The 23051-nt window shown below is 40.9% G+C and overlaps 1 long non-coding RNA gene across 1 annotated transcript in view; it reads left to right on the top strand.

The window, feature by feature from the left end:
* LOC148139927 (uncharacterized) overlaps positions 1-23051 on the top strand; it is a 149681-nt gene that overhangs the window by 11995 nt on the left and 114635 nt on the right. The gene's annotated exons all lie outside the window — the stretch shown is intronic.

Genomic DNA, 23051 nt, shown 5'->3' with positions numbered 1-23051 from the left:
ATAATTTTGTAAACCTTGAAGGTCACCCCTCATCCTCCGACGCGCCAGGGAAAACAGCCCCAGTCTGTTCAGCCTCTCCCTATAGCTCAAATCCTCCAACCCTGGCAACATCCTTGTAGATCTTTTCTGAACCCTTTCAAGTTTCACAACATCTTTCCGATAGGAAGGAGACCAGAATTGTACACAATATTGCAACAGTAGCCGAACCAATGACCTGTACAGTCGCAACATGACCTCCCAACTCCTGTACTCAATACTCTGACCAATAAAGGAAAGCATACCAAACGCCGCCTTCACTATCCTATCTACCTACGACTCCACTTTCAAGGAGCTATGAACCTGCACTCAAGGTCTCTTTGTTCAGCAACACTCCCTAGGACCTTACCATTAAGTGTATAAGTCCTGCTAAGATGTGCTTTCCCAAAATGCAGCACCTTGCATTTATCAGAATTAAATTCCATCTGCCACTTCTCAGCCCATTGGCCCATCTGGTCGAGATCCTGTTGTAATATGAGGTAACCCTCTTCGCTGTCTACTACACCTCCAATTTTGGTGTCATCTGCAAACTTACTAACTGTACCTCTTATGCTCGCATCCAAATCATTTATGTAAATGACAAAACGTAGAGGACCCAGCACCGATCCTTGTGGCACTCCACTGGTCACAACCCGCCAGTCTGAAAACCAACTCTCCACCACCACCCTCTGTCTTCCACCTTTGAGCCAGTTCTGTATTCAAATAGACAATAAATAATAGGTGCAGGAGTAGGCCATTCTGCCCTTTGAGACAGCACCACCATTCATTATGATCCTGGCTGATCATCCTCAATCAGTATCCTGTTCCTGCCTTATCCACATAACCCTTGATTCCACTATCCTTAAGAGCTCTATCCAACTCTTTCTTGAATGTATCCAGAGACTTGGCCTCCACAGCCTTCTGGGGCAGAGCATTCCATACACCCATCACTCTCTGGGTGAAGAAGTTTCTCCTCAACTCTGTTCTAAGTGGCCTACCCCATCAGTGGAAACATGCTTCCTGCCTCCAGAGTGTCCAATCCTTTCATAATCTTATACGTCTCAATCAGATCCCCTCTCAGCCTTCTAAACTCAAGCGTATACAAGCCCAGTCGCTCCAATCTTTCAGCGTAAGATAGCCCTGCCATTCTGGGAATTGACCTCGTGAACCTACGCTGCACTCCCTCAATAACCAGAATGTCCTCAAATTTGGAGAACAAAACTGCACACAATATTCCAAGTGTGGTCTCACCAGGGCCCTGTACAGCTGCAGAAGGACCTATTTGCTTCTATACTCAATTCCTCTTGTTATGAAGGCCAGCATGCTATTAGTTTTCTTCACTGCCTGCTGTACCTGCATGCTTGCTTTCATTGACTGATGTACAAGAACACCTAGATCTCGTTGTACTGCCCCTTTTTACCTAACTTGAATCCATTTAGGTAGTAATCTGCCTTCCTATTCTTTCCATCAAAATGGATAACCACACATTTATCAACATTAAACTGCATCTGCCATGCATCCGTCCACTTACCTAGCCTGTCAAGGTCACCCTGTATTCTCCTAACATCCTCCTCACATTTCACCCTGCCACCCAGCTTTGTGTCATTAGCAAATTTGCTAATATTACTTTTCATACCTTCATCTGTATCATTAATGTACAGTGTAAAAAGCTGCAGTCCCAGCACTGATCCCTGTGGCACACCACTGGTCACCGCCTGCCATTCCGAAAGGGAGCCGTTTATCACTACTCTTTGTTTCCTGTCAGCCAACCAATTTTCAATCCATGTCAGTATTTTGCCCCTAATACCATGTGCCCTAATTTTCCTGAAGAAGGGCTCCGGCCCGAAATGTCGATTCTCCTGCTCCTCGGATGCTGCCTGACCTGCTGCTCTTTTCCAGCAACACGTTTTCAGCCCTAATTTTGCTCACAAATGGCTAGTTCTCCCTGTATTCCATGAGATCTAACCTTGCTGATCAGTCTCCCATGGGGAACTGAAGTCTATATAGATCACATCGACTGCTCTGCCCTCATCAATCTTCTTTGTTACTTCTTCAAAAAACTCAATCAAGTTTGTGAGACATGATTTCCCACGCACAAAGCCATGCTGACTATCCCTAATCAGTCCTTGCCTTTCCAAATACATGTACATCCTGTCCCTCAGGATTCTCTCCAACAACTTGCCCACCACTGAGGTCAGGCTCACTGGTCTATAGTTCCCTGGCTTGTCTTTACCGCCCTTCTTAAACAGTGGCACCATGTTTGTCAACCTCCAGTCTTCTGGCATCTCACCTGTGACTATCGATGATACAAATATCTCAGCAAGAGGCCCAGCGATCACTTCTCTAGCTTCCCACAGAGTTCTCGGGTACACCTGATCAGGTCCTGGGGATTTATCCACCTTTACCTGTTTCAAGACATCCAGCACTTCCTCCTCTGTAATCTGGACATTTTGCAAGATGTCACTATCTATTTCCCTGCAGTCTATATCTTCCATATCCTTTTCCACAGTAAATACTGATGCAAAATATTCATTTAGTATCTCCCCCATTTTCTGTGGCTCCACACAAAAGCTGCCTTGATGATCTTTGAGTGGCTCTATTCTCTCCCTCGTTACCATTTTGACAGAACAGTTTTATCAGAATTGTGTACAAAGAAACAGTTAATAATTTGAGGCCAATATAACTCTTCTTCACCATAGGCCTTTACTATCTTGGATAAAAATGATTGATAATGGGAAGTGTGATTGGATAAAGGTTGCAGTTTTCTCATTCCAGTCTGGACTCCATTTGGGAGGTGCAGATGGTTATGCATACTCTTTTTGCATTTTCATTACTCTGACAAAGTATCAAACAATCAGGATGAGATAGTGACCTTGCCAGGGTGGAATTGATTGTGGATGATCTGCTAGTGTAGGAATGTTGAGATATAATGGCAGAAGCTAAATCGAAAAGTGTGGTGTGCTGCAAAAGTACAGCAGCTCAGGCAGCATCTGAGGAGAAGGAGAGTTGACGTTTCGGGCATAAACCCTTCATCAGAGGCTGAGAGATAAATGTGAGAGTGGGGCTGGGGTGAAGGTAGCTGGGAAGGCAGGTCGATGCAGATGAAGGGTAATTGTGATAGGTCGGTGAGAAGAGTGGAGCGGATAGGTGGGAAGGAAGGTGGACAAGTCAAGAGAGCATTGCTAACTTGGAAGGTTGGATCTGGGCTGAGGCGGGGGGAGGGGAGATTTGGAAAATAGTGAAGTCATGTTGATGCCGTGTGCTTGAAGGGTCCCAAGTTGGAAGATGAGGCATTCTTGTTCCAGTTATTGGGTGGCTTGGATTTGGCAGTGGAGTAAGCCCAAGACTTGCATGTTCTTGGAGGAGTGGGATTGTTTGGTGTGTGTCCCAGAGATGTTCCCTGAAATTCCTGATGAAAGGCTTATGCCCAAAATGTCGATTCTCCTGCTCTTCGGATGCTGCCTGGCCTTCTATGCTTCTTCAGCACCACACCCTTGACTCTGATCTCCAGCATCTGCAATCTTCATTTTTTCCTATATTCCCTGAAAACTCCATGAATTGGCATTCCCTCTTCCCCATGTAAAGGAGACCACATCATGAGCAACAGATGCAGGAGATAAGGTGGATGGATGTGCAGGAAAATGTGCCGGATATGAGAGGGGAGGTGTGGGTCCAGGTTTTACACCTCTTGCAGCGGCAACAGAAGTGGAGGATGGATTGGTGGGAGGCATGGGCCTAACGAGGGACTTACGGAGGGAGTGATCTCTGTGGAACATAGATAGGGGTATAGAGGAAAGTATATCTCTGGTGGTGGTATCTGATTGTGGTTGGTGGAAATACTGGAGGATAATGCGTTGTATCGAAGATTAATGGAATGGATAGTGAGGACTGGGGGCTGTATCCTTGTTGCAGTTTGAGAGGTGGTGTTCAAAGATGGAGGTGCGGGAAGTGGCGGAGATGCATTGGAGGACATTGTTGATCACATGGAAGGGGAAATTGTGGTCCTTGAAATAAGCCATCTGGGATGTCCAGGAATGGAATTGCACTTCCTGGGAGTACACACAGTGGATGCAGAGGAATTGGGAGCAAAGGATAGTGTTTTTACAAGGGGAGTGTGGGGGTGGGGAGGATGGAGCTGGGAGGAGGTATAGTCAAGGTAGCTGTGGGAATTGATAGGTTTGAAGTGGCAGATGGAGTTTAATTTAGATAACAATGAGGACTTATACACTTATTGGTAACATCTTGGGAGTGTTGCTGAACAAAGAGACCTTGGAGTGCAGGTTCATAGCTCCTTGAAAGTGGAGTCGCAGATAGATACGATAATGAAGAAGGCGTTTGGTATGCTTTCTTTTATTGGTCAGAGTATTGAATACAGGAGTTGGGAGGTCATGTTGCGTCTGTACAGGACATTGGTTATGCCACTGTTGGAATATTGTGTGCAATTCTAGTCTCTTTCCTATTGGAAAGATGTTGTGAAACTTGAAAGGTTTCCGAAAAGATTTACAAGGATGTTGCCAGAGTTGGAGGATCTGAGCTATACAGAGAGGCTGAATAAGCTGGGGCTGTTTTCCCTGGAGCGTCGGAGGCTGAGAGGTGACCTTAGAGGTTTATGAAATCATGAGGGGCATGGATAGGATAAATAGGCAAAGTCTTTTCCCTGGAGTGGGAAAGTCCAGAACCAGAGGGCATAGGTTTAGGGTGAGAGGGGAAAGATATAAAAGAGACCTACGGGGCAATGTTTTCACGCAGAGGGTGGTACGAGTATGGAATGAGCTGCCAGAGGACGTCGTGGAGGCTGGTACAATTGCAGCATTTAAAAGGCATTTGGATGGGTATACGAATAGGAAGGGTTTGGAGGGATATGGGCTGGGTGCTGGCAGGTAGGACTAGATTGGGTTGGGATATCTGGTCGGCATGGACGAGTTGGACTGAAAGGTCTGTTTTCATGCTGTACATCTCTATGACACTATGTCCATATTGAGTCGGTTGCGCCGGAGATGGAGACGGAGAAGTCCAGGAAGGGGAGGGAGGTGTCTGAGATGGTCAATGTGAACAGGTCAGGGTGGAAGGTGTTGGTGAAATTGATGAACTGTTCAACCTCCTTGTGGGAGCACAAGATGGTACCAATTACAATCATCAATGGAGCGGAGGAAAAGTTTGTGTATGGTACTGGTGTAACTGCGGAAGATGGACTGTTCCACGTATCCTACGATGAGGCAGGCATAGCTAGGTACCATGCAGCTACCCATGGGCTACTCCTTTGTCTGAAGTAAGTGGGAAGATTCGAAGGAGAAGTTGTTGTGGATGAGAACCAGTTCTGCTAATCGAATTAGTGTGTCAGTGGAGGGGTACTGGTTGGATCGGTGGGACAGGAAGAAATGGAGAACTTGGAGGCTTCTGTCATGGCGAAGCAAGATCAAAATCTAATAAAGCTTCTAGTGAGACCTTGCTAAATATACCCGAAGCTGAACAAGAATGAAATACAACTGAAGATGGCTGTAATCAAGAACATAGGTAATGTACTGGCAGGGAAAAGATTTTGTCCTGATCCTGAAAAGATCAATAGATATAAAATTGGACCAATGATTTCATTTGTAAACTGCCCAATGATTTGTTGATTTGTGAACTGTTTAACAAAGCTCTTCCTTATCTTGTCATCAATGTGACCTCTATGCAAGCTCACTAACGAGGATGTTCTGAGATGTTGGGCACAGGACCAAAAATCAATTTTTGCTCCCATGCGACAGCTAGTGATGACAATGCTGATGCTGAGTTCCTACAATATTGACAAGGTGTCATCCTGTAGTGTAATAACAGTTCAGTTCATGCAGTATGGAAAATCTGTGGCATACGCTTCCAGAACATTAACACAAAGTGAACAACATCCCCTTGAACCCAAGAAGGAACATCTTCCCAAGAAAAAACAGGTACCTGGTGAACAGCTAACACCAACTCACAAGCTTACAATTAAAGTCCCGAATGCTTAAAGGTTACTGCTAAGTGCATGTGCAAAGACGAATGGGTGGGACTGACTAGATTGAAGAAATGTGTTTCTTCATGAGTGATAATTTTCTTAATTACCCATGTAAATTGGGTAACTTGTAGGTCCAAATGATGCACACATTTTTCTTTTCTTTTTGGAAAGGGGATGTTTGGAGAAATACAGATGTGTGTTGTGACTTCCTGTAGTAATGTTACCTCTTGTTGTATTGCTTTCAGTTTAGAGAGAGAGAGAAGCAATTAAGCCTTGCATTGGGAAGGAATGAGGCTAAATTTGGCTGAGAAATGGCATCTTCAGTGATCAAACTGCAAAAGACTTGTCATAGCCACTGCTGTGATGTTATCATATACCCTATAAATTAACATAAATGACCTCAAACATGAAGACAAAAATGTTAGTCATGTAGCCTGATGCAAATCCAGGTAAATATGCTCAGTAAGTTCATTATAAAAATTCCTTAATCCAATCAGTTTATAATGTTATACTCTATTTTAGACATTTAGGGAGGTAACTCAATTATTTCCGTTAAAATAAAAATTAGGAGACAATTGACTCAATATAAACTGTCTTATATGATTATCCAAACTCAAAATTACTTCCACAAATTAAAGACCATCGTGTAGGTGAGACAGATTCTCACACCTAAGTATTGGTGCCATCTGAAGTTGTAGAAAAAGATTCCACTTCTCTGAGTAAAAATAGAAATGCGAGGAAAATGACTGGCAATAGCCTGGGGGGAGCAATCTTACAGAATCTTTAAGAGAAACTAGCAAGTTGATTGATGAAACTATTTATAAGTGCATACTGGGAGACCGGCCAGTTTGCTTAACTGACCAACTTGGACAATTGACATTCCAACAGAACTAAAAACTATGAATACAATGTTGTATCATTTCAGAACTCTGAACTTTGAGGCCGTCCGTTTTTAAATCTGTACATAGCATTTTTTTAATGTTTGTTGAACAGTTGAACTGTTGATTCTGTAAAACTAGGCCATTACTAATCACTTCAAAATGTAAGATGTGATGAGAATTGTGCATGTAGTTAAATAAAGACAGCGTGTGTGGGTTGCCTTTCATAACCACTAAATATCACAGGTATTTTACAGCCAATTAAATACTTCTTAAATTTTGTCACTGTTGTCAGAAATGTGGCAACCAAATATCCTGCAGCACGATTCCATAAACAGCAATTTGATAATTACTTCAAAGGTATGCTTGTAGCTCTAAAAATTCTTAACTAGATATCACGACAAATTTATTGTAAAATCAAATTAGTTCCATGTTTTCATTGAAATTGCTTTGAGATTTACAAATAGAATGCATTCTCCTTTTATGCTTGCTGTGTGATTTGCAAGAGTGTGCATTTCTTTTGCTTGAAATTAGCAAAAAAATTCACCTGACCAAAAAAGTCACCCATACTGAAGTTGCTCCATTATTTTGATGATGATGTAAATCTATTCATGTTAAAAAGCTTTTATGTTAATGCCCTCATACAGATGAGGGATTTTAGGTGAACATATGGGGCATGAAATTTTGTTTTGTGTGATTGTTGGGCTTGGGTTGACTTGACCTATAGTGTGTGCAGATCCGCTAGCTAAAGGTGATAAAACACTATATTTGATAACCCACTTCATCTGCTTACATCTGCACTGTTCCTATGTGTCTGGTACACCCGGTGCAGGCAGTCTGGCTTTTCTAAAGGTAGGCTATTTCTTAAAGGACAGTAGGTTAAAAGATTGCTGCCTCAGAGGTTTCTGTAATCTGAACACCGTCGCACATGTAGGACTTCATACTAATACTGTGGTGCTAGAGGCATAGATGCAGGAAGGAGAATAGTCTCCTGACAACCAAAGAATCAAACTCCAGAGTATGGGAACAGAGGGACAGGATGGCACTCCAAGAGACAGGTCTTGAGGAACTGGTAGTCGTGTCACAAGTTGTCTTATGACTTCCTATAAAATATAACTATCGCATAGAGTTATGTCATCCAGATTTGGAATCCGATTTTTACACTTGTTCATGAAATGTGAATGTTGTGAGCAAAGCCAGCATTTATTGTCTGTCCCCATTCGTCTCTGAGAAATTGGTAGGGAGCTACTTTCTTGAAAAGCTATGGTCCACATGGGTGCACCCACAATGTTTTTGGGGGGGGGCGGAGTTCCAGCTTTTTGCTCCAGCAACAGTGAAGGTACAGCAATATATTTAAGTGATGATGGTCCCTTGCAGCATCATTTCCACGTTCAGCTGAACTTTGTTATCCTAGGTGATAAATGGTGAAGGTTTTTGAAGCTGCTTTTGCAGGAAGCTTGGTAAGTTTCTTCTGCATATGATGCCCCCCGCCCCGCTACCATAGTGCACCAGTAATGCAGCGAGTGAATGATTAAAGAGAGTGCCATTCAAGTGGGTCACTTTGCCCTTACCTGTTGTAAGCTTCCTTAGTACTTTTTGAGCTGTCCTGATCTCGGAAAGAGAGAGTATTCCTTGTACTGCTGACTTGTACATTGTCGATGGTTGTCAGACTTCAAGGAGCAAAGGGACAAAATGTCCACCTTTTGATATGATCTTGTAACCACAGTGCTTACAGTAAAGTTTCTGAACCATGGTCATCTCAAGATGCTGATGATGATGGTTTTAGTGATGTTAATGACATTTGAACTCTCGGGGAAATGTTCACTGCCTGATCTCTTTGGTATGATGTTATTTGCCACTTAACAGCCCAAACCTGATGTTGTTCAGGTGTTGCTGCATATAGATATGAACTGCATCAGTATCTGAGAAGTTATGAATGGCACTGAACACTACAAAATCATCAGAAAACACTCCCCACCATTTATATGGTCAAATATGGAAGGTAGCTGAACACAGTTGAAAAATCCAGTTGTATTTCTGCAGCAACATTCTGGGACTAGTGTAATTGGCCTCCTACAACCACTCCCATCTTCCTTTGTTCTTCGAATGTCATCAATACATGTCTTTTAATGCCATGTTATGGTACCACAATACACAAAACTTTGTAAGACCATGATATCTTTAAGTTGAGAATATTCCCCTACATCTATGATATCAATATTTTTCATTGTATTATTTTTATTTTTAAAAATCCTGTAGAAATAACCATAGATTGATCCATTGTTTTGTTATCATTCATTCATAATATTTTACAAGGGCAAATGGATTATTGACACTAACACAGTTAAATGTTTTGACAAAAAGAACCATAATTCAATAATTCTCCATGGACTCAATAATGGGTAGTTGAATAGCATGCATTATTTATTGTTAAGCTCGGTGTATTAATACATTGCATACTGGTGAAATGTTTTTGAATAGTCTGGATAGAAAATGAGTTATGAATGTTAATTAGGTATTGAAAATGCCATATTGAATGGATGCAGTTGTGTATCAAAACATCACTAGGTGTACCAGTACAACATTCATTTGTATACGTAAGGTCTAGAGTTCTACTTTCAGTTTTTACTGACAAACATTGATACAATTGAAAAGATTCAAAGATAGCCAAGCATTATCCCACAGTGACAGACAGCCAAACCAAATTAGTCTTCCTACTTTTGTATTCACAACACAGTAAAATTAAACCCTTTTGAAAACCCCTTCTGGTTACTCCAATGATTCCTAATCAAACCTTTGAATAACTAACCCAGACTGTGCAAGTAATTAACTCCAGACACTTTGTAGTATCTTAAACATAAGACTTAACAATTTATTAAATGTTTAATAACTTTGAGAGAAAAAGAACCAAACACGTTAATCTAATGTTTATGTTTTAAACCCAAAACATTTATTTTCAGCCCCCAGTCACTCAAAAGACAGACAGATAAGCAAATGAGGTTAAGGTCTAAATAAAAGAATACTTCTGATAAATTGGCTAGATTACTTAAATGGTTTTTCCAATGCTTTGTTTCACATGCATAGGTGTGGACCCCTGGGTTGCTTTCCTGAAAACCAAAGATCAGGGTCACCTTTTTCAGTTGAATTGTGTGCAGGTCATCTAAATCAACTTTCTACTCTGAGCTTACAAAACCTGGTGAGGGAGGATGAGAAGACTGCTTTCAAATCTTCATGCTGTATTGTCAGCAAGCAAATGTTTCTTCCAGCAAAAAAAGTTCCAAAAAATAAATCCAACACTGGTTGCATCCTGAAAGACTGTGTCTTTTCTCAAGGCTGAAAATGTGTTGCTGGAAAGGCGCAGCAGGTCAGGCAGCATCCAAGGAACAGGAGAATCGACGTTTCGGGCATAAGCCTTCTTCAGAAGGTCTTATGCCCGAAACGTCGATGCTGCCTGACCCGCTGCGCTTTTCCAGCAACACATTTTCAGCTCTGATCTCCAGCATCTGCAGCCCTCACTTTCTCTCTTTTCTTAAGGCCTCAATTACCATTCAATATCTGCCATCTGCTTACACATAGAGTCTCTTCCAGACTTGGTAGAGCCAATTCCCAGGTACTGACTTCATTCATCATCAAATTCTGCTATGCTTTAAACACCATGCTCTTCCTCAGTCACTGCATCTGTAAAAACACTTTTAATCAAGAACCAACCTGCAATTAGCATCCAGGTTTGTCCTCAAATAAAGTATTGTTTAGTCTGTTCTTTTCCTTTTTACCATAAGTTGTTTCCCAATGTCCACAAGTTATCTTCAGCTCGCAATTCCCAGTTCACAGATCCAAACCAAAATTGATTACACAAGAAAAGTAATGAAACATTTGTTATTATTCTAACCCAAGCAAAATGGTGCCAAATTATGTTTACATTTAACTCACAAAATAATGTTTGTGCTGCTTATGACTGGCTAATTGTGTTCATTTTGAATTGAATCGATTTGTTCAGCGATATGCCAGTCAACTTAATTTACATTTAATCATTTCATTAAAATAGTTTAGTATTCAAAGTTTTGTTATAAACTTATCAAACACTCTATTTCTATACAGAGAAGAATTTCTAAAAGCCCCCAGGTGTTATTTATAAATTAAATACTGATTCAGAAAGACTTTCAAAAAGAAAAGGATTGAGGAATAGCTAATGTATCAGTCCACTGACCATATGCCTGCAGTTCATTTGAAACCAAACCAATCAGATGATTATCATCTCAGCTGTAAATAAGATTTTTTAATGAAACCCTGAGATTTCGCCACGGGGCAGCACAGTGGCTCAGTGATTAGCACTACTGCTTCATAGCACCAGGGACCCGGGTTCAATTCCACTGACTGTGTGGAGTTTGCACATTCTCCCCATGTCTGCATGGATTTTCTCTGGGTGCTCCGGTTTCCTCACTGTCCAAAGGTGTGCAGGTTAAGTGGATTGGCCATGAGAAATGCAGGGATACTGGGATAGGATAGGGGTGTGGGACTGGGTAGATGCCCTTCGGATGGTCGATGTGGACTGGACAGGTCGAATGGCCTGCTTCCACACAGTAGGGATTCTATGATTCTAAGAAATAAGACTGACAACATCAAACTTACTTTTATATTGACTCAGAATTAATAGTATGGGCTATAAGTTTAGTGAAAATTGGTAACCTCACTCGGGCCACATCAGAGTCATTGGATTAGTGAATAATTAACCAAGGTTTTACAACAGAAAATGGAAAATTAATTCTTCGAGTTGTGATAAGTGTGATTTGGACTTGCTTGATGTTGGGTGGCAAAAATTGAACAATTTTCCAGTGTCAAACTTAGTGTAAAAATTGATCAATAATTCAAAATTTGAAAATGAAATAAAGAAAAAACAAGCAATCTCAATAAAAGACTGGCAGCAACATTGAAAGTAGATAAGAAATGGAATGTTTACCTTCTGTATGGAGGCTTACAAAGGAAAGAGCTGGTTTTGATAAGGGTTTTTTTCTGACTTTTTTTCTGGCCCTATGAATGTCAGATCTGATACTCAAAATTCCATGGTGAATTATCAGTAATGAGTTCATCCATTATCTGTCACTACAAGCCAAAAGGCACACTTCCTATGATCAGTTATTAAGACCATGTCATTCTGGTTCCAGTTTTAAATCTGCATGATTACCTTTGTAAACATAAAGAAGATTTCATCATCTGTATGTTTTGATAGCATCACTTAGTTTCTGGACACATGCATCAACCAAATTTTGAAAAGCGTAACACTGTAGATGAAGTGATACTGTTGCCATAGGTAATAGACTGGGTTACTAAGTGATTTACATTTTTTAAAAAAGAATTCCAAATGGATGTTGCAGCAAAAAAAACAATTTTTATAACAGCTGCAGATCACATAGATCTGAACCCACCCTGACAGGCATCCATTGGAGGTTTATTTTTTATTGCCAAGTGCAACACCGGGCAGGTGTCAAGGAAAAATCTGATGTCATCCAACCCTCTTCCTATTCAGGGACATGTTCCAGTGTAACCTGACTGCAAAATTAAATTTAGTTTCAAGCAATATAACCAAAGTGTACTTGACCTGAAAATGTGTAATTATTTTTGGTGATGGAGAGCATTGTAATATGAAATAGACTTTTGCTCACTGAGCTGGTAGGTTCATTTCCAGATGTTTTGTTACCCGACTAGGTAACATTTTCAGTGGGCCTCAGGCAAAGCAATGCTGAAAATTCCTGCTTTCTATTTATATTGTTTTTTTTTGGGTTGGTGATGTCATTTCCTGTAGTGAGGTTATTTCCTGTGGTGAAGTCATTTCCTGTTCCTTTTCTCAGGGGATGGTAGGCTTTGATGCTCTCCCCTACATCAAAGACATCTCAGAATAGACTGCCAGACTATTAAGACCCCTTGGTATCATGGTAGCCTACAAACCCACCAACACACTAAAACAATAGCTAATGAACTTGAAAGACCCTAAACGGGCAACAAGCAAAACTAACGTCATTTACAAAATACTATGCAAGGACTGTAACAAACACTACATTGGACAAACAGGCAGAAAACTAGCCACCAGGATTCATGAAAACCAACTAGCCACAAAAAAGATGTGACCCTCTCTCACTAGTATCTTCACATACAGATGAGGAAGTCACCACTTTGACTGCGACAACACATCCATCCTAAGACGAGCCAAACAAAGACACGCACAAAAATTCCTAGAAACATGGCATTCCAACCGGAACTCTATAAACAAACACTTCGAGTTAGACCCCATCTACCACCCCCTGAGAAAGGGAACAGGAAGTGATCTCACCACAGGGAATAACCTCACCACAGGAAATGACATCACCAACCCAAAGGAACCCAAACATATAAATAGAAAACAGGAATTTTCAGCATTGCTTTGCCTGAGGCTCACTGAAGATGTTACCTAGTAGGGTAATGAATCGTCTGGAAATGAACCTTCCAGCTCAGCGAGCAAACCTATATCTAAAACCTCAACCTGAGCTACAAATCTTCTGAAAATTCACTAAGACCGATGGGTGCAATACGCAAAATAGACTTTCTGTACCACCAGTTAGTTAAGGTTAGAAACATGATCCAATTTTAGCTGTGTTATTGTGAAATCCAATTAGTTCAACCAAATATGTTATCACCATTGATAAATCATTTAGAAAATGCAAATTTATTTCTACCAAGATGTGTAGTGTAATTACACTATATGATAACTTACTATATACTCAATAAGCTTTGCATTAGCAGTTGGGAGAGAGTACATCAAAGGTGAGGCATAGCCTGAATGTGTGTTTGTGTGATTTTCTGTGAATTTGAAGCAGCATGGGAATTCAGTGCAAAGGGGAAGAGGTGCTTTTTGCTTTTTCTTTCAGTTCATAGTATGTGAGGCTTTTCCAAGAGGATAAATTTGAGATCCAGGTTCAGGGTCCTTGGACAAAACAAATAGTGACATCACAGGAAAAATGTAAATTCTTAGGTTGGTAATAGCTGCTAATTTGAATACCTATTATAAGTTACTTTCAGATTAAAAGAGAAATTTTAAAAAAGAATGACATCACTTGAAAGCAACAAGCCAATTCACTAGTAATGAACTATCTTTTAGTTCTATCCCCAATTCTAAATTGTATTTCTTTAACAAGTGTAAAATTCACTTGGTGGTAAACTAAAAATTAATGGCTGGTGTTGGTTGGGGTGGGGGTTGGGGAGGGAAAGAGGTGTAAAGGCATGGGACAAGGTAAAATTACCGCAGTCTTAATAGACCACAGGGTTGTGCTCTCATTAGAGAGAAAGATGACTGGTGGTATATTGAGCTGTGGGTCACCACGTCTAAGGCAGGTGGAGAGATCATAGAGTCATAGAGATGTACAGCATGGAAACAGACCCTTCGGTCCAAACCATCCATGCCAACCAGATATCCCAACCCAATCTAGTCCCACCTGCCAGCATCCGGCCCATATCCCTCCAAACCTTTCCTATTCAGATACTCATCCAAATGCTTCTGAAATGTTGCAATTGTACCAGCCTCCACCACTTTCTCTAGCAGCTCATTCCATACACGTACCACTCTCTGTGTGAAAAAGTTGCCCCGTAGATCTCTTTTCTATCTTTCCCCTCTCACCCTAAACCTATGCCCTCTAGTTCTGGACTCCCTGACTTTGTCTATTTACCCTATCCATGCCCCTGATAATTTTGTAAACCTCTATAAGGTCACCCTTCCGCCTCCGACACTCCAGGGAAAACAGCCCCAGCCTGTTCAGCCTCTCCCTATAGCTCAAATCCTCCAACCCTGGCAATGTCCTTGTAAAATCTTTCTGAACCCTTTCAAGTTTCGCAACATCTTTCCGATAGGAAGGAGACCAAAGTTGCACGCAATATTCCAACAGTGGCCTAACTAATGTCCTGTACAGCCACAACATGACCTCCCAACTCCTGTACTCAATGCTCTGACCAATAAAAGGAAAGTATACCAAACGCTGCCTTCACTATCCTATCTACCTGCCATTCCATTTTCAAGGAGCTATGAACCTGCACTCCAAGGTCTCTTTGTTCAGCAACACTCCCTAAGACCTTACCGTTAAGTGTATAAGTCCTGCTAAAATTTGCTTTCTCAAAATGCAGCACCTCGCATTAAACTCCATCTGCCACTTCTCAGCCCATTGGCCCATCTGGTCCAGATCCTGTTGTAATCTGAGGTAACCCTCTTCGCTGTCCACTACACCTCCAATTTTGGTGTCATCTGCAAACTTACTGTACCTCTTATGCTCGCATCCAAATCATTTATGTAAATGACAAAAAGTAGAGGACCCAGCACCGATCCTTGTGGCACTCCACTGGTCACAGGCCTCCAGTTTGAAAAACAACCCTCCACCATCACCCGCTGTCTTCTACCTTTGAGCCAGTTCTGTATCCAAATGGCTAGTTCTCCCTGTATTCCGTGAGATCTAACCTTGCTTCTTGGTGCAGGAATTGAACTCACGCAGTTGGCATCACTCTACTTCACCAACCACCTATCAAGCCAACTGAGCTAACCAACTCTGTTGAAGAAAAATATTAGCATAACAAAGCTAAACGAAAGGTAAGGGGATTATCTTTTATATTACATAATAAGAAAATTAGAAAGATTAAGTATTTTTAAACCTAAATGGTGGTAGGTGGAGAAAATTGTATCATCTGCAAGTTTTGATAGCATCACTTAGGTTTCTGGACAATGTATCAACTATATTTTGATAAAGGGAGTAGTGTAGATGAAGTAACGATATTGCGATCGTTCATATAGGTAACAAATTGACTTACATTTTAAATTAGAAGAAATAACAAGACAAGAGTGTACTCCATGAATAACAGGATACTAGGAAGCTCAAAGCAAAAGCAGGATCTTGGGTTGCTTGTGTATAGGTCTCTGAAGGCCTCAGGGCAGGTTAATAGTTTAGTTAAGGAGGATGGGACATTTACCTTTTATTAATCCAGGCATCAGTTATAAGAGCAGGGAGGTTATGTTGGAGCTATACAAGACTTTGGTTAGGGCACAGCTGGAGTACTGTGCAATTCTGGTCACCGTATGATAGGAAAGATGTGATTGCAGTGGAGGGAATGCAGAGGAGATTCACCAAGATGTTGCCTGAAATGGAGCATTTTGGTTATGAAAAGAGGTTGGATAAGCTTGAGCAAAGAAGATTGAGGAAGACCTGATAAAGATGTATAAGATTGAGGAGCATGGGCAGGGTGAACAGAAAGCAGCCATTCTCTTTAGTTAAACTGTCAATAAGAAGTGACACATTTTTAAGGTGAAAGGCAGGAGGTTTAGAAAGGTCTGGAAGAAAACATTTTCTGGAAAGTATCATCTGCAAGACGAGATGAAGCAAGTAACCTCACAAGATTTAAACAGTACTTGGATGAGCTCTTGAAGTGTCATAACATTGAAGGTTATGGATCAAGGACTGGTCATATTTAATTTCTTAGGAAAATACCTGACTGGCTACTCAATCCCCATCTTATCTCCCTGCAACAACATTGCAACTACAACAATGCTGCTGGTATGCATAACTGGTTAAATGACTCCTCATAATGAGGTGCTGCTGAAACCAGTATGGCAGTCAAAACAGCTTTTAACTTGTCAAAGTCTGACATTCTCCTGTCCACTCAAATTTCTTGCCTTTCTTCAATAAATCTATGGTGCTGAAAGTCAGAAACCACTTTCAATAAAATCCACACATGCCAAAATATCACAATATGTCATGTTTTATCTTGGCACCGAAAAATCCAAGATAGCCTTTATTTCTGCTTTTCTTAATGCAACTTGGCCTTGTTGCGTAGTATGGTTCAAATTAGTCACTTTTGCTTTGGAAGATTAACTTTTAGTGAATCTGTGACCAAATTGACATTTTTTTGTAACTGTTCAAACAGTTCATTAAAGCTGTGTAAATGTTATACCAAGGTTAGCTAAACTTAAATAATCAATATAGATAACAGTTGCATAATCCTTCTATGACCTTATGGGTTAATTGTTTAAACATTGCTAGTGCATTTTTCATTTTAAATGGCATAAGTCCATTCAGTGTGTTGATAAAATCTGATATTTCTTTGGCTGTACCAGTCAATTAAATTGTCAGTATCCTTTCAACAAGTCAATTAAAAATTGTGCATGTCCAATCCTCTTGACTCAATCATCTACTCATAGAATTATATATGAATCTGCTTTTGTTATTATGTTGACTTTGTGATAAATAATACCATTTCTGATCTGTCTAGTTTTGTTGCCATTATGATAGGTAGATCAAACCACTTTATTCAATCACGTCATTGGCCATCATGACCTTAATCTCTTCCCTCATTTGATCTAACATCTCTGGGTTCAGTCAGTAAGGGTATTGTTTTATTGGTACTGTAACACATTCCCTGCACTAATATCATGTGTTATAAAAGATGTTTAGCCTGCATTATTTATCACGGACATGTCCATATTACAGAGGAAGTGGTGCTGGACATAAAGGTGAATAAATCCTCAAGACTTGATCAGGTGTACCCCAGAACTCTGTGGGAAGCTAGCAAAGTGATTGCTGGGCCCCTTGCTGAGATATTCGTATCATCAACAGCCAGAGGTGAGGTCCGGAAGACTGAGGTTGGCTAACGTGGTGCCACTATTTGGGAAGGCAAGGACTGATTAGGGATAGTCAACATAGCTTTGTGCGTGGAAAATCATGTCTCACTAACTTGATTGAGTTTTGAAGGTGTCAAAGAGGATTGATGAAGGCAGAGTGGTGGATGTGATCTATATGAATTCCAGTAAGGCATTCAACAAGGTTTCTTATGGGACACTTGTTAGCAAGGTTAGATCGCATGGAATACAGGGAGAACTAGTCATTTGGAAACAGAACTGGTTTGAAGGTAAAAGACATATGGTGGTGGTGGAGGGTTGCTAGGTATGGTTTGTAAGTTTGCAGAGGACACCAAAATAAGTTGTGTAATTGACAGTGAAGGAGGCTATCTCAGAGTACAACAGGATCTTAAATAGGTGGGCCAATGGGGCGAGGAGTGGCAGATGAAGTTTAATTTAGAAAAACATGAGGTGCTGTGTTTTGGAAAGGCAAATCAGGATAGGACTCATATACTTAATGGTAAGGTCCTGGGAAGTGTTGCTGTACAAAGCAACCTTAGAGTACAGGTTCACAGTTCCTTGAAAGTGGAGTCGCAGTTAGATAAGATAGTGATGAAGGCATTTGGTATGCTTGCCTTTATTGATCAGTGCTTTGAATATATGAGTTAAGAGATCATTGCTGCAGCTGTACAGGACATTAGCTAGGCCACTTTTGGAATACTGCATGTTATTCTGATCTCCCTGCTATAGGAAGCAATGCCTTTTCCCCAGCGTAGGGGTGCCTAAAACTAGATGGCGTTGATTTAATGTGAGAGGGGAAAGATTTTAAAAGGGATCTGAGGGGCAACTTTTTCACGCAGAGGGTGCTGCATTTATGGAACAAACTGCCAAAGGAAGTGGTGAAGACTGGTACAACTAGAACATTTAAAAGGCAACTGGCTTGGTATTTGAATAGAAAAGGTTTGGAGGAGTATGGGTCAAATTCTTGCAAATGGGACTAGATTAATTAAGGATATCTGGTCGGCATGGAGGAGTTAGACCGAAATGTCTGTTTCTGTGCTCTACACCTTTATGACTCTATTTTGAGAGTGTATAATAGCTTTTGTAAGTTGCATCAAGAGCCTTCTGGGAGATAGAATACTATTTCATCTAATGTTTTAAGCTCCAGTACCTCATCCAAACTGTTTACTGGAGGGGCAACTTCTGAATTTTCGGTCTAAAATCATTCTGATTTTTGGTTCACTGTTTCTTTCACCACTGTAAATATGTTTTTTGTTCTTACTATCCTCCTTGTCATAGTATCACTTTAACATATTAGAATGACAGATTTGCTGATTTTTATTTCTGCTGTCTAGAGTATTCATGACAAAATTCACATCATTGACCCATAGCAAATCAAAAACAAACTCCATCTTGCTTTTAGTGGCTCTGGTGAGGTAAGTAATAATTTGAAGTGAATTATCCCAAAATTTGGGTCAGTGTCAATGTTAGAGTGTTTCTTGGAGGGTTTCTCTCCACAAGCTCTAGTAATTTTCTTGTGTAATTATACAGTGCTCACCTCATTAAATGCGCACCACCCCTCCATGGTGCACCTGTTATTCTATTTTGCACTCGCCAATAGCAGAAGAGTTTGCTGCCTGTTTTGCTGCCAATGGTGCAGTATTTACAGCCAAGTTTTGCAATTGTTCAAATGCTTCCAGGAATAGCCATCCAGAGTTGCAGTGTCAAAAGAATTGTCCTAAAGTGGCTTATGACACCTGATTTGTTACTAAGGTCTTGGTTGACAGGGTAGTGACAGGAGGATCATACTCTTTCTTGAAGACCACCAGAGGACACTATGGCACCAGACCCTGCTAGCCTGGGCTGAAGTTGTCTGCCCAAGTCAGATGTGTCCAGATTCTGGATAAACACCCAGTGATGCCATAAGAAGGTAAATGATCTTGGACTCTCTGCCAAGATAAGTGCTACCACCACTTCTCTGCTACTTCATATTGTCAATTTATGCCACTTCACACATCTCCCACCAAGGCTTATGCACTAATATTATCAAGATTGCATGCAATAAATTGCTTCAATTGCTCTCTCCTACCCCATTGCTCAAGTCTACTGACTATTCCTGCCCAAATTGCTTCCCACTCACTCAGCCAGGATATCTCACCACCTTTTCTCTACCTGCACCATCCTAAGAGCTGTGCCAACCATTTTCAATTCACACAATACTTTGTTTCATTTCAGAAGAAAATTCTACTTTCTCTCCACAGATGCTGCGAGATGTACTGAATTCCTGCAGCAATTTCTCATTTTGTTTTAGATTTCCAGCATTTGTGGTTTGTTTTATTTTTGAAAAGATAGCAAACCCGGTCATTTAAAGCAGGTAAGAATTAGGCAACTTAACAAGGTGAGCGATTTTAGTCTAACATGGACATTTTTGTTTTGAAAGATCTCCATTATAGAGAATTTCACCAAGCTAGCGATAGTCTAGTTAAAAAAACATTCCTTGAAACTCAACATATACAGCAGATTCTAGCAAGTGCCTTTGAATGACCTCTGGGACACCCGGACCAACCAACCCAACCACCCCATAACCCAACACTTTAACTCCCCCTCCCACTCCACCAAGGACATGCAGGTCCTTGGACTCCTCCATCGCCAGACCATGGCAACATGACGGTTGGAGGAAGAGCGCCTCATCTTCTGCCTGGGAACCCTCCAACCACAAGGGATGAACTCAGATTTCTCCAGTTTCCTCATTTCCCCTCCCCCCCCACCTTGTCTCAGTCAAATCCCTCGAACTCAGCACCACCTTCCTAACCTGCTATCATCTTCCTGACCTCTCCGCCCCTCACCTTGATCTCCTCCACCTATCGCATTTCCAAAGCCCATCCCCCAAGTCCCTCCTCCCTACCTTTTATCTTAGCCTGCTGGACACACTTTCCTCATTCCTGAAGAAGGGCTTATGCCCGAAACGTTGATTCTCCTGTTCCTTGGATGCTGCCTGACCTGCTGCGTTTTTCCAGCAACACATTTTCAGCTTTGAAAGACTAATCAAGATGACTTGACAGATTGATAACTTGAGCGTCTCACTATTTTGAATCTATCTTCCTCCAGTTTTTCCAATGACCAGTCAAACATTTTAGAAGGTCTTCACAAAGTCATATGCTACATAGATGATATACTGATACATGGGGCAAAATTGAAGACCAGTATAGAGTGCATTCAGTGTTTGTTGTTTAAGAGAAAAGGCCTCGCGCTTAATGATGAATATAAATACTACAAAGAATCTATTCATTTGAGAAACAATGTCAACAGTGAAGGCATAATTTTCAGAACTAAGGCAATTATGGAATCCCCCACTCCAAAGTCATTCCACGATCTTTGAAGGTTCTTGGATATGGTGATTTATTCAAGAAGATCTTTGTCTAAACTAGCAACCCATACAGAAGTCTGTAGACGCCTCAAGAAGATATAAGCTTAGATTAGATTCCATACAGTAAGGAAACAGGCCATTTGGCCCAACAAGTCCACACCGACTCTCCCAAAGAGTAGGCAAAAGTGAGGACTGCAGGTGCTGGAGATCACAGTCAAGATTAGAGTGGTGCTGGAAAAGCACAGCAGGTCAGGCAGCATCCAAGAAGCAAGAAAATCAGGAGGGCTTTTGCCTGAAACGTCGATTTTCCTGCTCCTTGGATGCTGCCTCCCCTGAAGGGTAACCCACCCAACCCCATTCCCTACCCTGACTAATGCCCCTAACACTGGTCAATTTAGCATGACGAATCCACCTAACTTACATATTTTTGAACTGTGGGAGGAAACCGGAGCACCTAGAGGAAACCCACGCAGACACTGGGAGAATATATAAATTCCACACAGACAGTTGCCCAAAGCAGGAATCGAACCCGGGTCCCTGGTTCTGTCAGGCAGCAGTGCTAACCAATGAGCCATCGTGCCACTCATAAGGGTGATGTCAGAATCATTCTCAAGCTTTTCAGAAAGTTTACATCTACAAATGTCTTAGCATCATTTCCAACAATAATTGCTCGCAATACATCAGTTACAAGTTCAGGAGCAATCCTGTTTTAGGGCCAGCTAGATAGGATATCACAAACCAGTCTATTTTGCATTATCAAATCCAGGAATATTATATCCAGTGACTGAGAAGGAGGCTCTTTTAGTTATATGGACAAACAAAAGATTTTAATCTAGATTTTCAGGTTACCTTGTTTCGATTACCACTTTCAACAGATCACAAATGTTAGTTTCTCTACTGGCAAGAAATAACTTTCAAGAATATCTCAGAATATGGAGATTTCGACTTTATCTCATGAGGTCTGTTCACAAAGACTGCAGGTTAAAGCAAATACATTCTCTCGAGAGTGATGTATTGTGTAAACCCATTTTGTACACAGGAATTGTTTACTATTCTTAATAAGATGCCAGTGTATGATAAACATTGTCTGCGCTTTGGACATTTTGATTAGTTTATGTATTAAAAACACTTTACTCAAGCACTCTTGTCAGTGAGGCAGAGACACAGAATTCGGTTTGTGGTTCAACTTAATTTTATGAACAAAATATTCCTATTTAAAACACCATGTCAGCACCTCTACTTCCTACAATATTTACTCTTTTTTTCTGGCTCTATCAATGTGAAAAAGAACATTACCTGCAACAATCCACACGTCTGAACCGGGTCCTATTATATCCTATATATCCTAGATATCCTATACGCTATTTTCCTTGTGCACATAAGTAAGCTTAACAGTATTATATACAAATAACTTGATACATAAATTGAGAATTAGCCACTATTGACATATACTGGCTCACCCTCCAGCCTCTTTAGCAATTAGCAGAACTCAATAGAGTAAAAATCATGCCGCACAACAATTTATATTGTCCTTTCATGTCACAGTCTGGGTTCATTAATTTCTTGGCTCCTCCTGGAGGAGCATAGAGCAATAGTTAGTTTCTGAGTGTGTTCCTTCTTCTACCGGATGAATTTAATCATGAGGATGGTGAAGTATATTACAGGAAACAGGATTGATAATACAACCAGATGTGATAGGAGATGTATCTCCAGGTGTATGTGGGTGGTTGAGCCCCAATCCCAGAAGTCTTTCCACTGATTAGTTACTTTGACTTCCCTAATACCTTTTTGTTTTAATTTGCTCTGTCTGCTCAATAACAACAGGAAAACTTTGTGCATTTGCCAAATTTGTCTAGACCTGCTATGATTGTTTGGTAAGAGTGTAATGCTAGTGTTGTACTTCTCCCAGTAATTCCTTAAAGTGACAAAGATCTCACTCCTCCTGTGGAGCTCTATTTCACTTATCCTAGCTGGTATTTGTGGCCTAATACAAGAGGTAGTGTTTTGAATGTTACACGTTAAGGCCTCCTACTGATAGTGTTTTAGGGATGCTGTATTCTCTTTCCCCCAACCCCACCCCCATATGCTACTCTGGTGATATCTTGATCAGGTTCTGGATGTCTACAATACAATTTTAAATCAATATTTATCCAAACATCCAGACATGACATGAATATTTGAATATACAGGGTAGAG

This window comes from Chiloscyllium plagiosum, unplaced genomic scaffold (assembly GCF_037043375.1).
Source record: "Chiloscyllium plagiosum isolate Xiang-an unplaced genomic scaffold, Cpla_swu_hap1 HiC_scaffold_36, whole genome shotgun sequence".
In the NCBI taxonomy this organism is placed as follows: Eukaryota; Metazoa; Chordata; class Chondrichthyes; order Orectolobiformes; family Hemiscylliidae; genus Chiloscyllium; species Chiloscyllium plagiosum.
The sequence above is the reverse complement of the archived record's forward strand: the minus strand, read 5'-3'. Positions and strand labels throughout refer to the sequence as shown.